We start from the raw sequence: 22,007 nt of genomic DNA, 5'->3' as shown, positions 1-22,007 counted from the left end.
GGCAGTTGGGAACCTGTGCAGCATGCAGAGGCTGGCTGGGGCCTCTGCAAGGCTGGGCGTTGCGCCCTGAGTTCAGACATCCATTAGGATTTGGGGCAGGGGGAGGGGTTCTATTTGTCTGGGAATGACAGGGACCAGGGAGAAGGGCTTGTGGAGATGAGTGGCGGCAGAGATAAGCCTGATGTGTGACTTCTGACGCTTGGTTGGTTTGAAAATGAGTCCTGGGCCCAGATACGGGATTGACAGTGGGATCAGAGAGGGGCTGTTCAGCTTTCTGCCTTCTGACTTTGAAAGGGGGTCACTGGAGGAAGAGACTGGGTCCTAGTGCCGGAGGGATGAGCTGGCTGGGCCAAAGGTCACCTTGACTAAGCTGCTGGGGACACAGGCTTCTGAGATGCTGTGTTTCTGAGGCTACCTCAGTGTATCTGGGCAGGTCTTTGCTTTTCAAAGTCAGAGTGCTTGCTGCTGGTGCCAGCCATTTATTTGTCTAACCTCTACATACCTGTTTTCATGTCCCCTCTGCCTTCTCTCCTTATATGTCAGAGAGCTGCAGGATAGGGACATGTGAGTGGGCCCTTTGTCCTGCTGGGAGCCACGAGCAGGGAGAAGGACGGGGCTATGCATTCCAGCTCTTGCCCTCTGCAAAGGTCCAGGACACGTTCCCTCTCTGGCCATTCAGGTCTGGTTAATATCAGCTGCTTACTACTCCCTTGGCCTGAGTGCCCGTGCTGTACCCTGTTGACATCCAGGGTGCTATGCTGTCCTTTGTTGACATCCTCAGGTCACACTCTGGCCACACTCTGTTGACGGATGTACCAATTTTGGTTGAATTTGAATGTGACACATGCTTCCTGCTGGGACTATTACAGACTTATCACTTGTCTTTGAAGTTGCGCTAAGTGTCCCTTTGCTTTTGTCGTGTTTGGGCGTGGCAGACCCAGGGATACCCTGATTCCCACCAGTCTCATTCTCCAACTTCCTCTTGGGTCATCACCTCCAGGGTTGTCACACTCTTGGCTCTCTCTGGTTTCTAGGTCAGCCTCTCATTGCCAGTCAACCTTGAGCTCCCAGATAGGCAAGCTTATCTTACTGAGGTGGAGGCCACAGGCAACCATCCGGTCAGCCAATACCTGCAGGCCTCCTGCTCCTCACTCATCTCTGGTTTTGGTTTGATCTTAGTGATCTAGAGCTGATGGAGGGGTAGTCCAAGCATGAACCATGAGCACTGCGGCTGTTCCCTCTGCTAGGAGCTGCAGAAGCCATTCCAAAGTGCAGGCTGAAGCTGTGCAGGCCTTTGGAGGCTGCTGGGCCCCCAGGAAGATCCCGAATCAGCCCTGTGGAGCTGAATGATCAGGGTTCTACCCACATGAGCCCCTCTCGATGTGTGACTCCCAGGGGGAATTGCTTTATAGCAGCTGGGGCAAAGACTCACCTATGAATGCCACTAGGAGCGTCCGGAGCCTGTACCTCTGAGGGGGTGCTCTTCTGTATTCCTCCGAAGTAGAACTTCTGCTTGGGCCTTTTCACTATGCCCTGCAGCTCTAAATGAAAACAGTAGAAACTTGTATAGCAATAGAAATAGGAAAAGCTGCTTCCACAGTATCCTTCAAAGCCCACAGAGAAGCGGGGAGGCAGGCTTGCCACCTGAGTTTCTAAAAACATTAATTTATAACTGTGTAAGTTAGTCCAGTCTTGGGGCCAAGGATAAGTCCCATCACTGGGGGGTTAGGGCCTAGGGAAGGGGCACAATAGAGCCAACTCGGCTTTTTCTTCCTCTCTTCTCAGGGCTTCAAGCTTCTCATCAGAAGAATGGGGAAAGTGACAATATGGTGACCGGCAGAGGTGCCAGCACTCGAAGCAGTAATGTCTCTTAGCATCCTTGGTTGTCAGAGGGCTGGGACGCTCAGAGAGAAGTGAGTTGTTCGGGTCTGTGGAGTCTACAAGAGGAAATCACATTCAGGCCTGTCTAGTCTCAGAGTTCTTACACCTTCTCTGTCCCAATCCATACTCCTATTGTCAGCTCTGCACTGGGGCCGGAGGACAGGCTAGGGCCTATTTCACATGATGTCCATTGCTTAGCATGGGGACAGGTCCCCATGGTGGGGATGGCTGTCACTCTGAAGACAATGAGTCAGAGGTAGCTTTGGGAGGACACAGTTAATGATCTGCCCATGTCCCCAAGGTGCCCTGTAATCTTGTAGCACCTTCATTCTGGGACTATGGGCTTGGCCATGCAGGTTGCTTTGGACAATGGGTCAGTAATGAATCTGCTAGAAGGCCAGAGCTGTTGTGGTTTGAATGGAAAGTGCCTGCTTGTGTTTTGAAATCTTCCTCCGGAGCTCCTGGTGCTGTCTGAGGACTCTGCTGATCTTTTGGGAGGCGTGGCTTCCCGAGGAAGCAGCTCACTAGGGGGTGACACCCAGTCTTGCTTCATGTCTTGATGTGATGTGCTCTCTGCCCCACGCTTCTGTTGCCACAGACTGAGCTGCTGTGCCAAGCCTCTCTCACCACAGTGGACTGAAGACCCTGCAACAGCCAGAAGTGACTGTCGCCTCCGTTGGCTATTTCTATCAGGTATTGTGGTTCCCATGACATAGAGTAGCTAGCCCATATATGTTCTGACTCTATAGCCCAGGCCCAGCCCAGAGCAGGCACACACAGTTTATCACTTGCAAGAGTCACTTGGTGGGTTAGAAGGTCACCAGGCCAGGCTCTCTCTTAGCCTGTCCTGCTCCCTGTCCTTGGCTTCACCACAGCTCCTAGAAGCTGGCTCTGGTTCTCAGGACCACACACCAAAGCTCTCCTTTCTAGAACAAATCACTTGAGTGTCTTCTTCCCTTCCCCCTGTCTCTCCAACTGTCCCTAGATCGTGCCCTCCCGTGGTTCCAGCTGGGCCTTGCCAGAGCCCCACTGGTCTTGGGCCATTCCCACCACTCAGACCCAAGAACTGCTGGACATGGGTACTTGGACCCCAGGCCTGTCTCCTCCTAAGGCTGCTGGTAGCAATTACAGTGAATTCCTACATTTGACAGAAGGGTCACTTTGATTTTTTACAATTTAAATTCCATTTAATATTTGAATAAGTAATAAATTCTCATGGTTCAAGGATATCTATAATACAATGTCTCCCTCCACCTCTACCCCCAAGACTCCTAGAGCTCACCCCCAGTTCTGTGTCTTCTTCAGGACAGTGTGGGAAGGCAGAGGCAGGTCTGCGCACACAGTGTTCTGTGCCCAGAGAGTTCTGAACTTTGTTCCTCACAGGACACTGTCTTTTAGAGCAGTGACTCTCAATCTGTGGGTTGTGACCCCTTTGGGGATCGAATGACCCTTTCACAGGGGCCACCTAAGACCACTGGGATAGCAGATATTTAATTATGATTCATAACAGTAGTAAAATTACAGTGATGAAGTAGCAACAAAAATAATTTTATGGTTGGGGGGGGGGTCACCACAACATGAGGAATTGTATTAAAGGCTCATAGCATTAGGAAGGTTGAGAACCACTGTTTTAGGCAGAAGGTCCCTCCTCCTTTTTTGTTCTTGGAGATACAATTCATATGCGATAAAATTCACCCTTTTAAAATCTTGTAGTTTTCCAAAACAAACAAACAAACAAACAAACAAACAAACAAACAAGGCTGGGTGTGGTGGCGCACGCCTTTAATCCCAGCATTTGGGAGGCAGAGGCCAGGCTGGTCTACAAAGTGAGTTCCAGGACAACCAGGGCTACACAGAGAAACCCTGTCTCAAAAAAACCAACCAACCAACCAACCAACCAACCAACCAAACAAACAAACAAAATCTTGTAGTCTTAAACTCTCTCATGCACACACACACACACACACACACACACACACACACACACACACACACACACACCTGGCTGATAAATATAAATATAAATATAAATATAAATATATATATTTACAAGGTTCACTGCCACTGGCTAACATGACACTTTTTGTCACCCCACAAAGACCCCTGCATTCACCAGCAGCCAGTCTCCCCTCTTTGATCTACAGCCCACACAGCCACTACCTGTTTTCTGTCTTACTTCATATACATGAAATCATATACAGGTGATCTCTTGTGTTTGTCTTTATTTTTTAAAAGAACTATTTATTTATTTTTATGTATATAAGTACACTATAGCTGTTTTCAGATACACCAGAAGGTTGTGAGCCACCACATGGTTGCTGGGAATTGAACTCAGGACCACTGGAAGAGCCAGTCAACTGCTGCGTCTTAAGCGCTGAGCCATCTCTCCAGGTAGGTATTTGTTTTCTTTAATGTCTTTAAAGCTTATCCATATTGTAGCATGTGTAAGTACTTTGTTTCATTCCTTTTCATTGCAAAACAATGTTCCATTGCCTGGGTTTACCACACTTGGTTTACCCATTCAACAGTGGATATTTTGTTTCTATGTTTTTACTACTATGAATGGTGCTTCTGTGAACATTTATTTACAAGTTTTGTGTGAACACTTTTTTCCCTATAAAAGAACGTGAACATGTTTCTAATTTGAGTATATGCTTAGGGACACCTGGCTAGGTCCTCTCCTCATTCCTTTAAATGGCTTCTTGGTGTATTGCTGTATGCATAAACTCTGTCAGGACGTGTTGATGGATAGTTCATTTATCCTAACCATTCTTTCAACCTTCAAGTTCACCAGTTCGCAAGTTTGTTTTTCTTGTGGGTGAAATTAACGGTCCTTCCAAATGCTCCAGACCTGTCTCCTGTGCTATGGATCCCCGAGTGCTCTCTGACCATATTTCTATTGAGTTATTGATTTTGTTTTTGTTTTTGTTTTTTGAAAGAGTCAAATGATTTAGTCCAAGCTGGTTTTTAACTCATGGTGATCCTCCTGCCTCATTCTCCTGAATGAGATTACCAGCGCACACTACTATGTCTGACAATTTATCAATTTGTAATGGCTTTTCATGTACCAGATATATCTCCCAGTTTGTTGCCTTTAACTTATCTTTTAGGCTTATTTACGAATATTTATTTTGCCTACAGGTTTTTTATTACACACCATGTGCACGCAGTGTCAATTGAGACCTGAAGAGGGCACTAGACTCCCTGGAAGTGCAGATACAGATGCTTGTGAGCTACTGCGTGGCTTCTGGAACCAGAACCCAGGCTCTCTGCAAGAGCAGTCAGTTCTCCTAACATCAGAACCATCTCTCTAGCTCTATCATTTGACTTTTAACTGCTAACACTCACTTCTGCCTTAAAGAAGGTTTTTTATTTCTATAAAGCCAAATTAGTCTCCCCTGCCCCTTTCTGAGGGCTTTGTCTGAGGACTTCTCACGCATTAAAAATATTGTTCAAACTGTATCTGTGGTTCCTTTCAGGCTAATTCTTTCATTAAAAACGTTTCAGTCCCTGACCCACCTAGAATTTGCTTTGGTATAAAGTATGACACGGGGATCTAATTTTCTCAATGGCTAATTGGATGTCCTAATGACATTAATAAGTAGTTCATCTTCTCCTCAATGATTTTGTTTTCTGCCCCAACTTTATCAAAGTACAACTGATAAATAAACATTATACATCTGGGATGCATAATATATTTTGATTTATGCATACATTATGAGATGTTTGATCAAGTCAATTCATGTATCCATCACCTAATTATTATTATGGTTTAAATATTAAATGTCCCTCACAGGATCATACTTTGAATGCTTGGCCTCAAAGTTCTGTCTTAGCGAGTTCTGTTGGTGGTTCTGTCTCATGGAGTTCTGGAAACTTTAGAAGGCGGGGCCTATGGTCATCCGGACATGTCTTTGTGAGTCTATTCACCAGGGCTTCTTCTAATCTTTCACTGTGCTCCCCATCTGCTGGGATGTAAGCAGTGGTCTCCCACCACATGCTCCTGCTGCCATGATGTTCTGTTCAAGTGTGAAGGGCCAAGTGTGTTTCAGGTCATGCATGGCCTGAACTCTCTGAAACCCTGAGCCGGAATCCATACTTCTTTCTGTATATACAATGTAGATATAGTGGGGTGTGTCTCTCAGATATTTTGTCAAAGCAATGAGAAAAACAGCTTTATGATTTAAATGTGAAATATGCCCTGCAGGTACATCGTTTGAACTCTGGATCCCTGGATAGCAGTGCTCTATTTTTGAAAGGCTGTGGAAACTTTAGGAGGCAGGGCATCAGTGTTGGCAATGGACCACTGAGGGAGGGGCCAGCCTTGAGGATTATTGTCTGTGTCTCAGGCTGAGCTCTTAGCTTTCCTGTTCTAGTAAGATGTGAGCAAGCTGAGGCAAAAGAGAGCTGTTCCGTAAGCTTCTGCCTCCACAGACAGGGGCAGGACCACTGCCATGCTTTCTTCTATACGACCTGAGCCAAGTCCTTTCTCCCTTGAGCTGCTTCTCAACGCTGTCTTAGGCATTTGGGCACAGCAACAAAAGACTGCATACAGCAGCTGATACCCTTACACACATTTTTGTGGCAAGATCATTTACAATCTGACCTGGTGAATTCCAGATGACCAAAGAAACCATTTCATCCACGTCCAGTTGGTAAAGCCATGAGTTAATTGAGAGTTTCTTCTTGAGCATGAATGACACTGCGGACACTGTGCCCCACTGTGGCACAAAGGGTAGCTCACTCAGGCTACCCACATTTCTAGTTCCCCATACAGCTTATGAGCAGCAGTCTCACCAGAGGCTCTTCCCTCCTCTCATCTCAGGAACCTTACGAACCTCCTCCCTAATCCAGGATCGACTGTTCCATTCTAGAAGAAGCAGCTCCACAGTACATGTATTATTATTGACTATAGTCACCAGGCTGCACAACCGGAAGTGTTCATCATGCCTAACAGGAGTGTCGCCTCCTTTCCCTGCATCCTCCCTGCATCCCTCAGTCCTGGCAACTAGCATTCTGCGCTCTGCCGCTGTGAGTTCAATGCTGTTAAATTTTAAGTGTAAGTGAAACCACAGAAGGCTCTCCATGCCTGGCTTATTTTATTTGGCATAATGCCTTCAGGTTCATCCATGTTGCAAATGACAGGATTCCCAGACTCCTATTTCCCAGTGTCTTAAAGCAAGGGTGGTCTCTCCATAAGGTGTTGTGGACTAAATGTAGGGTCGCAAAATATTTGGTGAGAGTTAAAACATTTCTGAACTTGTGGGGACCCACCCTGATTCAAAATCAAATGTGCAATGAAACCAAGGTATGCAGGGTGCTTGCTTGTGTTGTGTCATGTGACCTCACTGAAGCCGTGGTTCAGCACACCCCACATGGGCTTTTTGCACTGGGCAGGCGGGCACCGCACGCGACACCAATGGGGACTGCTTGAGAGGCCGTGGCTCATCGTGGAGATTATTCTGTGTTATGAACTGCTGCGGTGTTCTTTACTGAACACGCAGAGCTCTCAGCTCTTGTGCAAAGAGAATGGTTTCATTATAGAGAACAGGCTTTTAATATTTTCCTACCCCTATTCTTCAGCATGTAAGTATCAAGTTGGTGGTATAGCTTTGGATTATATTGTGTTTGAATGTTTGACTTTAAAAATTGCTGTTTGAGTTGCTGACTCAAATTTCATAAAAAAAAAAAATCAAATCATGAAATGAATTTTGGCTTGAGGCTGGGACAGACTTTCCAACAGTCTCTGAAGTGGCCCTCAATATACTTCTGCCATTTTGTGCTAGGCTCAAAATGCAAAGCAGCGGTCTCAGCATTGGCAATTATAGATCAATAATACCAATCGACGCTGGAAATGTTCAGGATGCTCCATGTCCTTCAGCATCAACGTTATTCTTGAATAAGAATAAACCAGCACATACGACGCAGTGGCCTGCATGCTAGCATCAGTTCTTTAATGCAATGGTAAAATTCTGTACATAGTAAAGAATTGTTTTTAAATAAACTTCGTTATGATTTATTCTCAGTAGATGTTTGATTTCTATGCCTGTTTTATATTCCTATATACCCAGAGTCTTGTAAAAAGTTCTCAGGTGGAAGGAGGTCGTATGTGGGAAGGGAATTCAGAAACCCCGCTCTATTTAAAGGCTGAGAAGTGCACTGGAGACAGCTCAGTTGGTCAAGTGCTTGCTATGCATGCGTGCACACTGAATAGGACCACCAGCGCTCAGAAACAGTCAGGCATGCCGGTGTGCACTTGCAGTCTCAGTGCTGGGGACGGAGTCACAGGTAGATTTCCGAGGATTGCTGGCCAGCTGGCCTAATCGGCCAGCCTCAGGTCCAGGTGTGAGACTGTGCAAAAACCACAGTGGACAGCTCCTGAGGAATGGTGATATCCAAGAATGACCTCTGGCTTCCACACTGACACACACATTCATGCACACCCACACACATGTGTACCCGCACGCATATATGAAAGCTGAATAGTACTCCATCATGTATGCATTCCATATTTTATTTACCCATTCAGCCACTGACGGACACTCTGTATGAGTCTACATTCTGGCTACTTGGATCAACGTGAAGGTGCAGACACTGTGTTGAGAATTTGGTTTCAATATCACGAGATGTAGAAATGCCACATCAAATGGTAGTTCTTTTTAAAATTTTTTTGAGGAACTTCTGTAACTTTAATTTTTTTTCAAGATTTATTTATATCTAAGTACACTGTAGCTGTCTTCAGATGCACCAGTAGAGGGCTTCAGATCTCATTATGGATGGTTGTGAGCCACCATGTGGTTGCTGGGATTCGAACTCAGGACCTTCAGAAGAGCAGTCGGTGCTCTTAATCACTGAGCCATCTCTCCAGCCCAACTTTAATTTTTTTAAACCTTATTTTTTTTTGTTTTTGTTTTTGTTTTGTTTTTCAAGACAGGGTTTCTCTGTGCAGCCTTGGCTGTCCTGGAACTCACTCTGTAGACCAGGCTGGCCTCGAACTCAGAAATCCGCCTGCCTCTGCCTCCCAAGTGCTGGGATTAAAGGCGTGCCCCACCACGCCTGGCTTTAAACCTTATTTTTAATGATGGTTCTTAAACACTTTAACCTCCCTCTTGGCCCAACACCCACCAGAGGTAGTGGAAAAGAAAGGATATGGGGGGAATGGACCTGTTTAGAAATGGTTCTTTGGAGCAATTCCTGTCTGTGTTGTCTCGCAAACACTTCATGAATACACCAGTTCAGCCAAGTCGGGACAGCAAACAGGAATCAGCAGCGGTGGCACTACCTAGCAGAGACAGCCAGGCCTCAGCCTCTACACAAATCAGCAGGAGGGACTGGGAGGAACACTAGGAGAAGTTCTCCGCTGAGCCTCTCTCAGGGAAGTAGAGACGAGTGAAGATGTGAGATCCACAAGCCTTGCACAGCTAGCTCTATAAGCAAGCCTAGCTCAGCCTCCATCACTGTCTGTCCAGTCCTATTTATACTCACTCAAATATCACGTGTGCCTCAGCACATGCATCTGTGTTAGCTGACATCAATCAGCCAGAGTTTGCCCAAGTGGCAAGAAACTGCAGCACACCACCAGAAGCTTTCTGGTGTGTTTCTCTCTATGGAGACCCAACAAATGCAGCTCAACTACACAATGTAAGGCGGACCAATACACGTGTGTCCTTAGCAGAGAATCCTTCACCACCTGTCCTTTCACATGCTTGCTTTAGCAGAACACCCTCTCTCCTGTGTCTGCTTCAGTGTAACCTTCTTCACGAGTCTGCCTTAGCCTTTCACACCTGTGTCGACTTTAATAAAACTCAACAAAACACCATCCAACGGACTTTCCAAAGAACGCTTAAGTTTTCACTTCAAACTTCTGTATTGCTTTCCATTCTGATCAGACCGGTCTATGCTCCCCTAGAGTACAAGTGTTCCCTCTTCTCCATGTTCTTGTCAACATTTCTTATTTCCTCTAGCAGTCGTGAGGGCCGATCTCACTGTATTTCCCCGAGTGTTTTTTTTCATGTACCTTTTGGAAACTTGCATATTTTCTGTGGATCCTTGATGATTGCTTTGTGCATGGGAATGAGCATGTTTGTGTATGTGTGAGTATGCATGTGTGTGGATATGCTTGTGCATGTGTGTGTGTGTGTGTGTGTGTGTGAGAGAGAGAGAGAGAGAGAGAGAGAGAGAGAGAGAGAGAACCTGAGGGTTGAACTCCAGACCTTGATTATGCTCAGTGCTCTACCACTGAGTCCCACTGCCCTGTCCCTCCTGGGTGATTCCCAGTGCCAGCTTCATCATTAAGGACATCGTCACATGATTTTGGATTTTTCCATGTTTCCCATTGTGTTCTACTGATATGTTGCTGCTATGTGTCTACAAGCCGCCGCCTTTCTTTGTTGATTATTAAAATTTCAGATATCTTTAAATATCTGATAGGCCTGGCCTCCCCTCCGGACTCTTGGTTTCAAACACGTCCTGCCTGTGTTTGCACACTTATGAACTTCCTATGAACTTCAGTGTCATCTCCTGTTATTACAAATTCCTGTCTGTTATTAGCGAAACAGAAAGGCTGTAGGCTTAATTGGGAGAAGCAGCTTCTTAGAGCCGATTCTCTTCAGTTGAGGTGTGAGGTGTGTGTGTGTGTGTGTGTGTGTGTGTGTGTATTCCCTACATTCCAGGTATTCTATCTTTTTGGTTGCAATTGTAAATGTCATCTGTTTTTCCCATTACATGCTCCAGCTGGTTGTCATTGTAAAATATGGTGGCCATTGGTTTTTGCATATTAATTTTGAAGCTGGTCACATCACTAAATTTCCATTTTCTTGGTAGTCATGTTTCAGCTCACTCTTTTGGGGAATGGCATGGATATGTTCATGTCTTCTGGAGATAATGATAATTTCGCTTTTCTAGTTTACCTGTGGGCTTTCCCCCAAAGGCTTGTGGCTGGACAGGTGCTCCTCAGTTGGTGATAAGTGGCGGGTGCTCCAGGAAGTGGGGCCTGGCTGGGGAAAGTGGTTCCCTGAGGTATGCCCTGCTGGGATCTCTGTCCCCTGCTTTCTTCTGAGTCACTGGAATGTAAGCATCTCTTCTTACCCTGTCATACACTTCTGTTGAGATGTCCTGCTTGCCACGTACACAAAGAGGAGGGACCAAGTGGTTACACACCGAAATCTCTGAAGTCCCAAAACATGATCATCCCCCTTAGAAGTTAACCATCTCGAGTGATTGCCCAGGTGCTGGAAAGCCGACTGACACCCCTGAGCCATCTCACAACAGATACTTCTCAACTTACATCTTGATAAGCTCACTGTAACTTGAAAAGAGATAAGTAAAAATTGATTTATTGTACCATACCTAGTGTATCTCACATCATAATGCAGCAACATAAACACTGTAGAGTGTGAGTTATTACTCTCGCCATCACGTGGCTAACTGGGAGCCGCAGCTCAGGCCACTGCTTAGCGTTGTAAGAAAACATCCTGGGGCTGGAGAGATGGCTCAGCAGGTAAGAGCACTGACTGCTCTTCCAGAGGTCCTGAGTTCAAATCCCAGTGACCACATGGTGGCTCACAACCATCTATAATGAGATCTGACACCCTCTTCTGGTGTGTCTGAAGACAACTACAGTGTACTTATATATAATAAATAAATAAATCTTAAAAAAAAAACCATCCTGACACATGACCTGTCTAGGAGCTCAACATACCATCTATATACCATTCCTACCGGATTCACATGGCAACTGCTGGACTGTGAAGTCAAAGTCCTAAACTGAACTATTAAGAGTGGTTTGGTATGTGGTCCAATGGCTTTTCATATCTTATTGCACTAGTCAATGCTTACAGCGCAGACTGGATGCTGGATGCTCTAGGCTTGTCCTAACTTTAATGGAAACACTCTAAATATTTCCTGATTTGAGTTATGTGTGTGTATCTATCATACATCATATCAGAAGTAGCTATTTTGATTTTATTTCATTGAGAGGTTAAAAAGTTAAGAATGGGGGCTAGTGAGATGGCTCAGCAGTTAAGAGCACTGACTTTTCTTCCAAAGATCCTGAGTTCAAATCCCAGCAACCACATGATGGCTTACAACCATCCCTAACAAGATCTGATGCCCTCTTCTGGAGTGTCTGAAGACAGTTACAGTGTACTCACATATAATAAATAAATAAATAAATAAATAAATAAATAAATCTTTTTTTAAAAAAGTTAAGAATGGCCTGTCTCAAAAATCAAAAAACAAAAAACAAAACAAAAAAAGAATGGCTACTGTATGCAGATGAATTAAATCCTCTAATGTAAGTTAGCAGCTTTCCTGACACCTTCTGGTCTTCCTTCCCTCCTTTCTCCTCCCCTCCTACCTTCCCTCCTTCCGCTCTCCTTTCCTTCCTTCCTTCCTTCCTTCCTTCCTTCCTTCCTTCCTTGGCAGGGTCTTGTGTTCCCTTGAGCTCCCTGTAGGGTCAATGATGACCTTGAACTGATTCTCCTGCCTCTGCTTCTCAAGTGCTGGGATTACAGGCATTCGGCACAACAGCCAGTTTATGTGGTTTTGGGGGATGAACCCAGGGCCCCCATGCATGATAGACAAGCCCTCTAGCCACTGGGCTACGTCCTCAGCCCTGCAGAGCATTTCTATGGCTCGCGATGTATTTTCTTCTGTGCTGCAGGGTTCTGTTACTATTTCATTTAGATTTGTTCCAATGAAATTCATAATTCAGATTGCTATCTGACTGACCCCCTCCTTCCCTGTGTGTGTGACACACACTCACACACACACACACACAGAGAGAGAGAGAGAGAGAGAGAGAGAGAGAAGGAGGGAGGGGAGGAGGGGGAGCTAGCATGTTCTTGCAGTTGGGAACTGCTCTTAGTGTTAATACTGTGCATGCTTTATGAACAGAATCTAGAAACTTTCCTTCTTTTTCAATGCCCTGCAACATTTTCAACAGTGCTGGAGAGATCCACTTGAGGGTTCCAACCTTACCCTGCCACTGGCTTACGGGGACAGGGCTCAGTTTGTTGTCCAGTGGGGCAATTTACCATAGTCTTCAGAGCCAGGGCTTCCTAGGTCCGTCCTCCCTGACTCCTGGGACTATGCTGGGCAGCCTGCCAGCCTGCCAAGTGAAAAGGTCAGAGCTAAGCTGCATGGGGGCCTACAGCCCAGGGAACAAAGCCTGGGCTTGTCAGGTTAGGCTGAGAGGTGGGCTGCTGAGGCTGGGCTCCATTCCACGCTGTTTCTCCTCCCTCTCTGGGTAGCTGGGCTGCCCAAGCTACCTCCTACAACAGCAGCTTGATATTCCTTCTGTCTCAGGTCTCTAGATGGCCACAGAGCCTCAGTCTGGTCACTTCACCTTCTGTTGGGACGGTCTATGTCTAGTGACCGGCAGCAGGTGAGCAATGTCTAATCTTTTCTCTTTTGCCCAAGGACGCTTCTTGCTGACACTCCATAAACCCCACCTCATAAGCTGCAGGTATCTCTCCCCTCCTGCCCCCTCCTCCCTCCTGCTCCCGCCCCTTCAAGCCTGCTGGCACAGTTTAATTTCCAGCCCTGGTATTTCTTCCTAGCCCGTGACAACCTCAGGTGGAAGCAATTTCACCGTCTTGTAACTCACCAGGTCATTATAATTAGTATCCGGGCACCTGGGGCGAGGGCGGAAGGAACAGAAGAAAGAGTTGATCTAGCCAGGCAGAGAGCAGCCTTGCTGGACGAGAGGGGAGGTGTGGGAGCCCCCTCCTCTGCTTCAGTGTGTTGGTAGGAGCTTCTCAGGGTCCTGAGTTTTCTGGCTCTCCTTTGCCTGGTATGTAGGAAGTACATGCCATCAGGAAGGGCAAGAGTGGCCTTAGGCTCCCATAGCAGTTGTCTACGACTTGATAGTGGGCTTCCAGGAACCCACATCTGAGGTCTGGGTCAGGTGAAGAAGGGCTTGGGAAAGAGAAGAGGCTCAGACCCTCTTCCTTCTGCCCCACCCCCCAAGGGCCACTCTCCAAGAATGTGCCCTCCCTGGTCCTGGGTCACTGCATCTCAGAGCCAGGACTGCTGATGGCAACAGTGAGGCCAGGCTGGGACACCTAGGGTATGGCAAGGCATACGTGGATGGATGTGACTCTAGGATAAACTAACTGCATGTGTCTGTGTGTGTATGAGAGAGAGAGAGAGAGAGAGAGAGAGAGAGAGAGAGAACATTAGCACATCAAGAAGCAATATTACTCCTTATGTTGGGGAAGAGTTTGGGTTATAACAGAAATGGGGTCATGGAAGAAAGTTTAGGGTTACGATGTTGGGCCAGTGTCTCAAAGTTCAGAAGACTCCCCAACAGGATGGAAGTAACCCCAACAATCCTGGGATTGAAAGGGTGGATCTCTTCCAGCTCAAAAGCCTCCGTTTTCACAACTCCCCGAGTCTCTAGGCTAGATATTTCATATTTGGCTAGAGGGAGGCTGAGAGCCTTCTGAGCCTCCAAGAGTGAGAGGAGGGTAAGTGAGCAAGACAGACTTGATCCCTGAGGGAAGGGCTGGTGGGATGTGGGTTGCAAATACACAGCAGATAAAAACACTGTTCTTCTAAAGGGTTTCAGTCCCATTTCCAACATCAACAGGGCAGCCCACAGCCATTTGTAACTCCTGGGGATCTATCACGCCCTTCTGGTCTCCATGGACAATGCCTGCATACACACATACACATAGGCAAAACACCCACCTGCATAAAATAAAAATAAAGGAAAACATTTAAATTCCAAATTCTACGGAGACCCGCTCGGCCACTCATTCATCCAGTTGATATTTACTGAGGCCGTGCTGTGTGGCAGGCAGAATTCCAGCACTGCAGATACAGCAGTTATCCGATGAGACAGTTATTTCTTTCACATCTAATGTGGTAGGGGCTGAATCATCATGGCCTCCTCTGGGTTAGGTGTCTAATCAGCTGTAGTTGAGGGTGGGATGGGGTTTCAAACCAGCCCTTAGTGCTCTAAGACAATAATCCGCATAGCCCGTAAAATACACATTAGTTCTTGACCAACATCACAGAAAGCAGGCTGTGAGCTTAACAGAAAGAAGCATGACCCAGTCACATAGGCAGTAAGCATTTGATCTGAATAGACTGGGTATCCACAAGGAGGGGTCGGCCCATCCTGCATCTCCTGGTCTCTCTGCATCCTCTCCTACCCAGCAACAGAAGCAGGACCTATGACTGAATCACAGGGCCTGGGCTAGGATGCGGGGTGACCCTGCTCCCACTCTGTTCCCTTCTGCTTCTATTCTGGCTGGAAGTTCCCACTAGATTGGGACCGGAAGTTCCTTCTGCTATCTGTCCTGGCAGAAGCCAGCACAGCACTTGGGCAGCCTAGGTAAGGGCTGTGATATATCTGCAACCCACTCCAGCTCAGCACCCAGCCTTCCTCCTATCCCCTCCTCTTTTATCTTGGGATTTTTCCTGTACTCTGGGGTCCCTGGATGTACTCCCTAAGAAACTCTCTGATCAGTCACTGAGGGATTGCTACTTGGTTTAGTCTGCACTCAATTCAAGAGGCCCGAGCCCCCATCCCTCCCTTGTAAGGGGACCACTTATAATAATACCATTGTTCTCTGTAGCCCAGGGGGCATGGGGGGAGACAGGCTGAGCCCCCCACTGAAGCAGGTCTGTCATTAGAACCCTGCAGAAACAAAGTAATAGCCTGTACAGAGAGCCATTTGTAATGTTGCTGTAATTCCCATGATTCATTAAACAGGAATGGAAAATGATAACATTTCCCCTGGAAAGATCCCTCTTCGTGGAGCCGCACGCTGCGTTCATTTGGCTCAGCTATTTGATTGACTAAGCATCTTGTTGTGCTGATGTGAGGAAGGCTCACGCCCAGCGCCATTTGCTTTTACATGGGCTGAGAAAGAAGCAGGAGACGGGTTCCCCAGGTGGAGACAGGGTTTGACCTTGGAAGTGGAGTCACTGCCCCATCTTGGGTGGCTCAGTCAGGCATCTTCTGCAGGATGAGCCCATTTAGGGCGGGGAGTCCATCGGACCAAAGCCTGTTCAGCATCCTCTCCTCCAGGAAGGAATTACAGAGCCTGGCTTGGATCTGCCTGTGTCTCAGTCCCATGCTGACCCTACTCAGACTCAGTGGGGTAGCCTCTTTGGAAGGTCACACAGCATCCAGCCCTCCTCAGTACAAGCTCGGGGACCCTGGCTGCTTGCTCATGTCCCTGTTGCTTCATGTGGCCTCAGGCTGCTCACTACTAGTCTGGAACCTGGGTATTAGCCTTGTCTCCTTTCTAGGTAGCAGCCAGGTGCTGGGGAGTCTTGGGACAGCCCGCCAGTGTCTGTTCTGACTTAGCCTACCATCTCCTGCCCTCCAGCCATCCCATACCTCACTCCCATACCCGAATGCCCAGCAAGGCCTCTGCAGGTACCATAGCCACTGTCCTGCAAGGCCACCTCACGAACTCCTGTTCCTCATCAGCTCACCCCAGATCCTACTGGGTCTGTTCGGGGCCTTTTTCTTTCCAGCTCATCTTCAGCGCCCCATACTGTTTTCCCTCTACCATGTACCCCAGGCCTTTGAGAACCCCCAGGGTCCTAAGGCTCACTCATGCTTTCTACATGCCCCAGACAGAAATGCTCCTGCCTTCCTTTGCCCCCTGAAAGCCCCTCCAGCTTCCTGCCTGTGTGGTCTCCGTGAGCACAGGGTGTGAATCACACTTAGGTCTGGGTTCATAGCTGGAAGTTGATTGGGTGTGCGGCAGTGTCTCAGAAAGACTCAAGACTTCTGTTGCCAGTGCCCTCACTCTCTAGTCTTGCAGGGCTTTGCCATCAGGACTGTCGTCTCAGGAAACTGAGACTTGCTGAGAGTCAGTTGTACAACTTGGCATCCCTAGGTTTCTCAGGTGACAGCCACGGTCCCTGCTGTGGTGGCAGAGGGCAGATCACCCACAGATTCCTCAGATGACTTCTGAGCTGGTCACTGTCCAGTGCTGAAGCTACAATGTCACCCAGTTTCCTGACTCAGAACTGCTCTGAAACTTTCTACCACCCCACACTATAGAGTGACCTTCCTAGAGATGCCATTGATTGGAAGCTGGGAGGGACAGGGCCCAGCTGGGAGCCCCTCCTCCCATGTGTGATACCAGGAGCAGAGCTGTTCACTGCGAGTGAAGAACAGGACTAAGGAGTGGGACTCCAGACCTAGTAGATCCAAGGGCGCTGAGTCTATAAGGTCTCTGACTTACTAAGGGTTTCTATTCCTGCACAAACATCTTGACCAAGAAGCAAGCTGGGGAGGAAAGGATTTATTCAGCTTATATTTCTGAATTGCTGTTCGTCACCAAAGGAAGTCAGGACTGGAACTCAAGCAGGTCAGGAAGCAGGAACTGATGCAGAGGCCATGGAGGGGTGCTGCTTACTGGCTTGCTTCTCCTGGCTTGCTCAGCTTGCTTTCTTATAGAACCCAAGTCTACCAGCCCAGAGATAGTACCACCAGCAATGGGCCCTCCTACCCTTGATGACTAACTGAGAAAATGCCTTATAGCTGGATCTCATGGAGGCATTTCCTCAAGGGAGGCTCTTTTCTCTGTGATAACTCCAGCTTGTTTCAAGTTGACACACAGTACCAGCCAACACAGCCCCCCCCCCATTATGCTCCCATCCCCAGTACTCTTTGGGAATCAGCACCACCCAGGGAATGCCCAGCATCTCAAATCTACTCCAGCTATGAATCCTAGACAGGGGTGTAGGCACTAGGCTCTCCCTAGCGGAGCTAAACCCATCCTGGCTAGGTGTTCAGAAGTGTTTGATGAATTTACAAGGGTAAGAGCTGGTCTTTGTCCAGTGCTGGAGTGAGCCCTTTTTTGTAGTCCAACAGGGAAGGTTATTTAACTGTTCCTTCAATACTCACTCCCTGGGGTGGGGAGGTCCAGCTCTAACTGAGTTCTGGATCCAAACACCAGCTCCAAATGCAAGTAGCTGACTGTAGAAGTGACCAGGAAATGTGATGGGGAGAGGGCCGTGCGGTAAGGGAGAAGAAGCTATAGAGTGCATTTACACGGTGGGCATTGAAAGTATAATTCTGCAGGAGTCAGTGTGGCCTTGCCCATGAGGCTGGCCAATTGGAGTTACGAGCAGCCCAGGTGGAACATAGCAAGTTAGAACTCAGGGTTATTGATGGGAAAGTAGACATAATAGCATAGAGGGTAGATATCTGCCCAGTTCTAGTTCATTAAAAGCTTATTATAAATATAAAGGCTGTATGTCTTTTATCTAGGAACCGAATGATCAAAGGCAGGGTGGAAACCCCCACTGAGATTAAATAATTACTACAAGGAAGGATTGTGGCAGGCATCTCCTTGGTGGCAGGAATGTGCAGCCAGGACAGTTTTGGAAGAAGAGTAGAGTGGACGATAACCACCCTCCCCCCCCCCCCCGGGCCTGTCCCAGGGCCCCACTTCCTCAAGTTTCCATAACCTTTTAAAGTAGAGAATGGAGTGTTAAAACACATGAGCCTTGCGGGGGGTTGGGTGGGCTAGGGTAGGGTGGGTGGAGGGTGCATTTTATATTTAAAAAGTGGCCTCTGGGGACCAAGGCATATGGCCTCAGAGAGACGTCTAAGGGCTGCACCTTCTCAGAAGGCACCCAGTACACGCTAACTGGTCTGAACTGGCAATGCGATCCTGGTGCCTTCTCTTCCCTGCTCAGCAGTCTTCCTGGCTCCCTAGTGCCTCTAAAGAAGGCCCATACTCACCACTCCAAATGCACGCAGCAAGCTCTGTCTCTGAAGACCTCTCCAGATATCAGTTCTAGCATGTTCTCTCCCAGGTCTCTATCTGCCCATGCAGGAGACCTATGCATCCCTTCCTGGGATCTAGAAGAGTAGTAGACGTAAGGGCTGAGGGCCAGGCTAGCAGGGAAGGGGCGAGGGGAACAGCAGCAGGGAGGGAGCAACAGCTGGAGACCAAGAACAGCCATGAGCTAATATCCCACCATAGACCTTTGTAGCCCAGTGCTCAGAGCATCCAGGATGTATTGGTCTCATTGGGGCTCTGCTGAAGGAATGCAGCCTGCCTTGCACATAGCGTAAGCCTGCTGTCATTCCCCACATCACCTCCTTTGGGACGCCTGTAATGATTCTGCCCACAGGATGGACCCTTGCCTTCTTTGATGTCTTAACATTTTGGATTCCTGTTGGACTATTTGTGTTCTTTTAGATAACGAACACTTATGACATTCAAGCTCGCATGCCAGGAGACATCACATACTGTACCTCATTTAATGGCTATGTTATTTCAATATTTCTATGCTGTTGAGTGACATAGGGCAAGTCCATAAAATATAACAAGTAATTAGAAAGGAGCTATGCACATAAACAATAGTCTGGTAAAAATAGAATTTTGCAATTGATGTGATAGCAGAGAAATAAAGCAATTCACTCTTTGTCATGCAGGACAAAAGGAGAACTGACTTTGAACTCAAGGAACTTGAACCCAAGATTGACTGGCTTAGATATGTGACCCTATCACCCAACAGCTACCAAATAAAAACACACAGTGCTCAGTTTAATGTGAATTTTGGGTAAACTAGAACTAACTTTATAACACGCTTATCTGAAATTCACACTTAATAAAGTATTATGGTGTAGGCATGTGTCCCCCTGAGGCTCCCATATTAAAGGCTGCCCAGGGCGGCATTACTGGATTTAGGTTGAAGAACCTTTAGGAGGTAAGACTAAGTAGGAGGTCCTTAGGACGTTGGTGGTGGGTTGTGCCTTTGATGGGGATTGTGGGACCCTGGGCTGTTCTTCTCCTTTGTCCCAATGTAAAGGAAAGGATATTATAGTTTCTCTCTCCCAAGTGTCCTACAATCATGATAACCCGCCTCTTTTGATGTGCAAAGTCAAGAGACCGACCATTGGGTTACAAACTGAAACCTTCCAAACTGTGAGCCACGGGAAACCTTTCTTCTCATGTAATTCTTCTCTCTGGTGTTCTGTTTTAGTCACAGAAATAAGCCTATCCTATCCTATGTTTCCTATGTGAGTCTTCCTGCATGATGACTGAACCTGGGTGTCTCATTTCTCATTAGGATGGCCTTATAGGAGACACCCTTTGCCTTGTTCACATCAGCTCCCTTACAGACACCCCAGGACAGGCTTAGACAGGGCTGAGGAAATGTGACATGTGTGTGCTTGGTTCTGGGAAGACTCTGGCCAGTTTTGGTTCGCCTTCTTTCCTTAGCAGACCCTATGTGATTTCAGAGATAATCGGCCCTTGCCTCTTCTTCACCCTGACTCTGGTCTGTTCCAACTCTGATAGCTACCGAGATTAGATCTCATCTTGCAGGACTAGCTGGGGTGGAGCTCTGGCTCTGATCTGAATGTGGCCTTATCCCCCAGGGGCACAGGCAAGGACCCTACAGTAAAGCCTGCTGCCTCCATTTTTATAGACTAGGAGACTGAGCTCTTGAGGCTGTGCTGAGCCAGCACTGCATGGCTCACATGTTTGGATGTTCTATAGGCATGCTCGCACCACAGTGGGAGTGGAGTCAGGATCTTGGTCTTTCTGATTCAGGTGCCCCCTCTCTAACCCTGGACTGTGGGCTCCCCTACTCTGGGGTGGGGAAGGGATGAGGCTTGGCAGGTAAAGAGTGGGCAGTGGTGGGAAGAGTCTAGGCGATATCCCAGCCACAGACAGGATTGAGAGGACACTCTAGAGGGCCAGGTTGTCCTCCACAAAGCTTCACAAAAGACCAAATCTGCCATCATGGGCCAGGGGTAGGGCTGTTTAGGACTGGCTTCTTTGCTGGCAGACTCCAGGTTGGTCTGGCACTGCTTTGCGCTTCTTTCATCTCATTGGCCAAAACCAAACCAAACAAACCCAAATAAAATAAAACCCCAAGTCATTCATCAGCCACTAAGCTAATTACAACCAAATTCTTGGTCCTTGGCTTTGAAGCTCTGCTGGAGGCCTTTGGGGGAGTTTACATGTGGTCCCTAGATATGCTTCAGGTCCTTCCAGCTTCTAGATTCAGTCCAAGGTCATCTTGTTTAAGATCTAAGGTCAACTAGAGACTTCTCTGCTTCCAGTTCCAACCCCAATCTCTATGCAATCTGCAGACTCCTGGGACTCTGAAGGCCCCAGTAGCCCATGGGTCCTAGCTCAACCTTGGCTTCTCTTGGGCTGCCCTGAAGACTGGCCCTTCAGCCCTGCCACAGTGGCAGAGATTCAAAGTCACAAGAACCTGGCTGTGATTGGCCCAGCTCTGCTCGGAACTTGTCTGTAGATGGGAGACTATCTGTGTCTGAGATACCTCTGAAGAGCTAGCCTGGATGCTTGAGACTGCGTCCTATCGGCTTTGCCTATGAGACCGCAGACCCTCTGAACTAGTTTGAGAAATCCTGGCACAAGGTTGGCTCTCCTCTGCAGCAGCTGGGTGGCATACAGGTACATATGTGTGGACTGAGTAAGTCATGCTCTCATGTGTCTCACTGGCATGTCTTGGGTACCTCTACATCTTTAGAACATACCTGGAGTGCATCCACTTCTGAGTCGTCCACAGGAGGAACCTGCATAGACTGGAGTATGTCCAGAGGGGCCACTGAGGTTTGGAGGGATGTATGAGTCCTACTGAGAAAGGCTCTCAGGAGAGGTGAGCAGCAAACTCTTCTTCCCACTATGGTTGCAGAGGGCAGGACAGAGGTTCTCTATACCTACCAGGGTTCTGTGCCCTCAGACCCAACTCACTGTTGATTACAAATGCTCGGAAAAGATTTGCATCCATAACGAACATATACATAATCTCCCTTGTTGTTACTCCCTGAACAATATGGTATGACAATTATTTACAAGGCATGTACATTGTATTAGGCATCTGCAGCAATCGAGCGATTCCTTCAAGCGTGCAGGGGCATGTGTAGGTTACATAAGATGCTGTGCCACTTCCTATAAGGCCCCTGAACATCATGGGTTATGGGGGATGTCTCAGAGCCAGATCCCACCATATGGAAGGGCAACGGGACTCTATCCAAGTCAGGGTTGGGGGTCATGACAAAAATCATGTCCTGGGCCAGCATCTCCCATCCTGGGATGTCCTCCGATAACCAGAAGCCATGAAATGATGTGTTTCAGTTCCCTGAGTCAGAAATGGACGGG

The 22,007-nt window shown here is 47.6% G+C and overlaps 1 long non-coding RNA gene across 1 annotated transcript in view; it reads left to right on the top strand.

Moving 5' to 3' along the window:
* The window catches only part of 2610028E06Rik (RIKEN cDNA 2610028E06 gene), a 34,553-nt gene extending 26,648 nt beyond the window's left edge, over positions 1–7,905 (top strand). The window contains exons 3-6 of the long non-coding RNA NR_015560.2: positions 1,786–1,913; positions 2,480–2,574; positions 4,166–4,272; positions 5,023–7,905. This is a non-coding gene — a long non-coding RNA (RIKEN cDNA 2610028E06 gene). The remainder of the gene's footprint in view (positions 1–1,785; positions 1,914–2,479; positions 2,575–4,165; positions 4,273–5,022) is intronic.
* The last annotated feature ends 14,102 nt before the right edge of the window (positions 7,906–22,007 follow it).

The sequence above is a fragment of the Mus musculus genome, chromosome 4 (genome assembly GCF_000001635.26).
Source record: "Mus musculus strain C57BL/6J chromosome 4, GRCm38.p6 C57BL/6J".
NCBI lineage: Eukaryota > Metazoa > Chordata > Mammalia > Rodentia > Muridae > Mus > Mus musculus.
Note: the sequence above shows the minus strand (reverse complement) of the source record. Positions and strands in the feature narration are given on the sequence as shown.